Raw genomic sequence first — 5,544 nt, 5'->3', positions numbered from 1 at the left:
AGGTACTGCTGGGATTTGAACCCAGGATCCCCTGTTTACAAGACAGGTGCTTTAACCAGCTAAGCCACAGTACCTGTGTGTTGGAGCTGGTTTTTGAAGCAAACTCTAGTATTATCAAAGCAAAACAACATTTTGATTCCTTTCTTTGAAGAGCAGCTGAACCTCCCGATGATGCAGGACAAGTCTTTCTGTAGGTGTTTTGAGAAAAAACATTTCCTCACCAGTTTAAAGAAGGTTACACAGAGTCTCTGTATCAGCAGCACTTCATTAATATGCGCGACGGGAAACTTCGCAGCTCAAAAAGATTTGAATGCAATCAGGTCTCCACACCATTAATATACGCAAACTGAATCACAACGATGCAGAGGTTTGTTTGGCCTGGGACTGAATCACAGTAATAGATATTTCACAAATACAAGCTGATATCTTAGGTTTAGTGCCATGACATGATGAGTGCAGAAGAAATTGTTGCCTTTAGTGAGAAGTTTGGTCACAGCTTCAGTGTGAAGGTACTCCAAAATGAGCCTCAAACCAAAAATATACAGGCATTAAGAGTCTCATGCTCCACCAACTGGGGAAATGTGGCATATTTTACATTTTTTCATCACAAATCCTCTTCATTAGCTTAAAGAAGGCGTAGTTTTTTTGACACAGGAAGCCAGATATGACATAGCAAGGTACTGCTGGGATTTGAACCCAGGCTCTCCTGTTTACAAGACAGGCGCTTTAACCAGCTAAGCCACAGCACCTCACAGACAGTAAACAACAAAAATACCTTTCTCACTGCAAACACTTTGACTTGTCATTGTAGGGAAAGCACAGGTGGAACTAATATCGTTAATGAAGGCACTGTTCCCCAGTAAGCCCGGCCAGTGAGCGAGCATGCACAATACATGGACACTGGAGCGGACACATCTGAACTGAATGCAGCCATCGTTAAGGTTATTAATTACACCTTTTTTCCTGTAATGACAGGTCAGTATGTCTGCTGTGGAGGAGATGCTTGGTGAGGGGCAACCTCTTGTGAAATCAAAGCAATATTTTTCTACCTGCAGCTGCTGAAAAGCAAAAACTCCTTTCCCACACTGCTTTGAACAAAGCCAACAACAACCTCTGCATATTTCATCAGATGCACTTTCATACCTGCAAGCCAAACATGATTCAAAACCAGTCAACTCACAGATTATGTCCGTAAAAGTCCCGATCAGACGAGTGGGAGCTGGGTTTAAGATATCGCTTGCAGCTCTGTCCTGCTCTTTTTTGGCTTTGGGGAAGTTTACACTCGAGCAGAACTCAAGACGACAAACCAGACTCAAAATCATTGATCAGTACTCAAAGCTTTGTGTTTGTTTGTCTATAGGAAGCATCTGAACGAGGTTACTCTACATTTTTCCTTCTAATAGTAGGGCTAACTATAATTCCACAATACGAGAACAATGCTGTTTCTTTATCTGCATGTCTTCTACATTAGAGATGGGAGGTTCGAGTCTTTTTACTGACTCGAGTTTGTATGAGTCACTCAATAAAGATAGTTGTCACTCAAGTCACCCAGAGCTTGGTGAATCCCCCACTGGCCCCAGCGCCCGTACAGCATGTGTACCAGAGTTTTCCACTGGCCGAGCTGGCTCACTTCCGGTTTATCCCTCCGCTAACTTGAATGGGATAAAATAATTAAATTGTGCGGCTCTTCTAGACTTTCCAAATGTTATCGGACCGAATGGATCAAATTCTGATACTGAAATTAATAATTTCGCTGGAGTTGTTTAAAAAAAAAAAAAAAGATCGACTGTTTTCAGGCCCATAGATCTATGATCAGAACGGCACCCACAGCAACTCAGTCTGCTAATCAGAAATGACAGACTTGGATTTCACGACTGTGGTTGGACTGGGCAGCTCCCGGGTGTGAATGTGTTTAACTCTGTCAGGGCGTTCCTGAAAAAGAGAGAACTGCTCTCAGTGAAACTTCCCCGAATAAATAAAGGTAAAAAAAACAAAACATTCATCGACAACAGCGCATGGTTTGGTCATGAAAGAATCAAAAGAACGGGAACAATAAATCAAATGCATCCTTCCGAGCACTGCGTGTGTTTAGGAAGTAAAGATGCGTACGCACACCGTTATTACAGTTTGCCAGAGTTACAGAACAACTCATAGATGTCACATAGCTTGTTTGGCCTGCTGTCCGTGTTGTTGGAATAAAACTTTCATTTTATCATTTTAATTGGGAATCTTTTGCAAGGAACGGTCAGCTGCAGCGGAGGTTGACGTTAGCCAGCAGTAACAGTTTTGGAAAGGCAGCGGGGTTCCCTCCAGCACAGATTAAAAACCCACAGGTCTGTGCTGGGCACAAACACTCTTGACCATTTTAGAAGCAATTTATAAGAAAACGAGCCGTTGTTCGTGTCGACCTAACTTTGGCAGGTGTGTTTTCTTGTTGGAAATGGCAAAGGACATTTTGGCAGGCAGCTGCCGTCACATCTTCTCTGTACTGCGTACCGGCACTGAATCTTTCTGTGGTACAGTGTACCGGAGCGTACCGGCCTACTTTCAGCCCTGGTAGCCATAAAGTGTATGTTTAGAGTCACTGTGAAGCAGCAGTAAGAGTGTGTTGATTTTCAATAATGTAGCGGATTTCTGAGTGAAATTGAATGTGTGGTCGATGCTTAGTTACCAGAGGATTGGATAGCAAATACGCAGTGATACAGAGCTGTAGAGGACTGTTGACCCGCACCTCCCTCACCCATGTTGTCAGATCAGGAGGAGGAGGAGGACGAGGGAGAAATGAATTGATTAGACCTCAGCCACATTAGTTTGTAAATCTAAATACATTTTTTGCTAACTGACATCCAAGCACACGCCTCTGACGCATGATATCGCTCTGCCAGCTACTACGACCCCCAAGCTAACAGTCAAGTGAGGTTTTATACGATGGGTTCAGCTTTTCATTTTAAAAAATCCTCTAAAATGATTTGTTTTGGCTAACATTTGGCATATACTAAGAGATAACTGAACAATTAACGCAGGAACACAGGATTAGAACGTGTAAAATGTATTTTTTATTTCTGCATGGCTCTCGTTTAGTCAGAGTTAAAGCAATAGCTCGACAATTTGGAAAAAACACATTTTTTTTACTTTCTTGCGAAGATCTACATCAATCTCATGTCTGTGCTTTAAGTACAGGGCAGAAAGCAGGGGGAAACAGCTGGCTTGGCTCTCTCCAATGTTCAAAAATACACCCACCAACACTTGTATTTCTTGACAACCAGCACTTCTGTGCAGCGTCTCTGTGACGTCAAGACTGCAGGAAATCACCACACCTGGCCATTGTTCACCAAAAAAATAGTTCCAGCACGTGACTCTCCATAACTCGTAATGTTTTGGTCGCTCACTGTGCTGATTTATTAAACAGAGCTGTTATGAGAAACTGCAATTATGAAGAGAAAGAAATTAAACTGTGGCAGCAATTTCTTTATAGCTATAAATTATTCAAAACACACACACACACACACACACACACACACACACACACACACACACAAGTCTGGCTGGCTGGCCCGAGGCTTCAGGGACTCAGGTGAACCACATAGCTTATTAACCCTCCAACACACACACACACACACACACACACACACACACACACACACACACACACACACACACACACACACACACACAGGCCTTTAACAAGACAAAGGGAGACTCCATCTTTTGACAGGCGAAGTGAACAGGGTGTTTTACTCCATCTTTCTTCTGTTTCAAACCAGTGGAGCACAGAGCATCATGGGAAATGAGAGGGGGAGGGGCTTTCGTGTCAGATTTCCCCTGTTGATTCAGTCAATCAATCTGCCACTTTAGCAATTAAGTTTAATAGTTGCACAGTTAGTGATGTTAGCTAGCATTAGCGTTAGCACTCAGTGAAGCACCAGTGTTAGCCTGATTTTCACAGCTGTGGCTCTTTTTTACACTCTGTGCTTGGATAAGCTGCCAAAAATGAAAGTGACTGACGTACACTGTCTTGCAAAAGCGAGAAGCTTTTCCAGCACTGAGTGTAAAAAATTGCCAAGCCCCCAGGAAGTGCGCCGGGCTTTGAAGCCAATTTAATTCAATTACTTCCGGGTCGGTCATGTGATGCACACTGGCCCCAAAAGACTTTTTCCCATAGACTTACATTGTGAAAGAAGCGGCTGTAAAACGCTGGGTACATTTTTTTGAGCGTCACAACCCCTGAGAAATGAATCAGAATTTGATCCTTTCCGATAACATCTGGAAAGTCTAGAAGAGCCGCACAATTAAATAATTTTATCCCCATTCAAGTTAGCAGAGGCAGCTAACTGGTAGTTAGCCGGCTCGGCGGTGGAGTCTCTAGTAAGCTTGCTCTATGGGCCGCACAATGCACACGATCCAGGTAAGTTTATACCTGCAATTTGAACTTTTTTGGCTTCATGCGCCACTGAGCAGCTCTCATAGGAATGAACAGGGGCTCCCGCCTCGGACGCTGCATTCAGTTCTCCTTATACATCCATGGGATTAACATTAGCTAATCAGGCTACACTGAGTGAATCAGAATCAGAAATACTTTATTGATCCCCGAGGGGAAACTCTTTTGCTACAGCAGCTCACTATCACGTCAGTGCACACAGGGATAGATGTGCTAAGCAAAAAAATACAATACACTATAATACAAAAAGTAAGACGACGAGACGGAGCTACGGCAACAGGCAGCATGCACGTTGGCGCATGCGCCCAATCCAACATGGAGGAAGCTATCTAGCCTGTTAGCTGTGTCGCACCATCCATTTTTATTTAACCTTCCTCTGTTTAAGTATTTAAGGGCCAGATATAGTTCAAAACCGATGCAAACGGTTCTTTTTATACTTCATGGACAGATGACTAAATGTATGTCACAAGGACCCTCGAGGCTATGCAGATGCAAAAGTATAAACTGGCCTTAAAGAGGACCTCCACATCAAATTATATACATAGATTCTTGCTGGCATAATTTTTGACATGTTGAGTGTAAAAACAGCTTTTCCTGCTCAAAATCAGCTTGCGTGTGTCAGCTTGGATTTGAAAGTTTAGTTCAGGCGAATTCTTTCATCCCTCCCTAACTGTGAAGAAACAGGCAAGACTCTGAGGTCTATTACGTATGTTAAGCCCCCCAACTGTGTGAGCAGCTGCCTCGCCAAGTATAAAAAGCCGGCCAACCGTCGCTCCCTCATTCCTCTGTTGCATTTTTTAAATATGTTGGGAGGGAGGGTCAGCAGATCCGTTACGAATACAACTCGCAAAAGTATCAGTAGTAATGAAATCGTTCGGTTTCGGCCAGCAGTATTTCTCAGCGTTGACTTGCATCGCCTCTCCACAGAAACAGCAATTTTACGACATTCGCTCCCTGGATTGGTACGCGACTACTTTTTCTGTCTGTGTGATGCGTCCAGCGTGTCGGGCTGAATGGGCGTCAACTGACACACAGCCGACGCCGTTGCGCTTTACAGTCAGACAAGTCAAGGAGAGGAGATGAGACGAGAGGCGAAGTCTTCTGCC

At 43.7% G+C, this 5,544-nt stretch overlaps 2 non-coding genes across 2 annotated transcripts; both read right to left on the bottom strand.

Annotated features, from left to right (window-relative positions):
- Positions 1-74, bottom strand: trnat-ugu. The gene has a single exon. It is a non-coding gene; the product is annotated as a tRNA-Thr (tRNA).
- Positions 75-675: 601 nt separating this feature from the next.
- On the bottom strand, positions 676-749 carry trnat-ugu. The gene has a single exon. It is a non-coding gene; the product is annotated as a tRNA-Thr (tRNA).
- Positions 750-5,544: the final 4,795 nt, after the last annotated feature.

The sequence above is a fragment of the Siniperca chuatsi genome, linkage group LG15 (genome assembly GCF_020085105.1).
Source record: "Siniperca chuatsi isolate FFG_IHB_CAS linkage group LG15, ASM2008510v1, whole genome shotgun sequence".
Taxonomy (NCBI): domain Eukaryota; kingdom Metazoa; phylum Chordata; class Actinopteri; order Centrarchiformes; family Sinipercidae; genus Siniperca; species Siniperca chuatsi.
The sequence above is the reverse complement of the archived record's forward strand: the minus strand, read 5'-3'. Positions and strand labels throughout refer to the sequence as shown.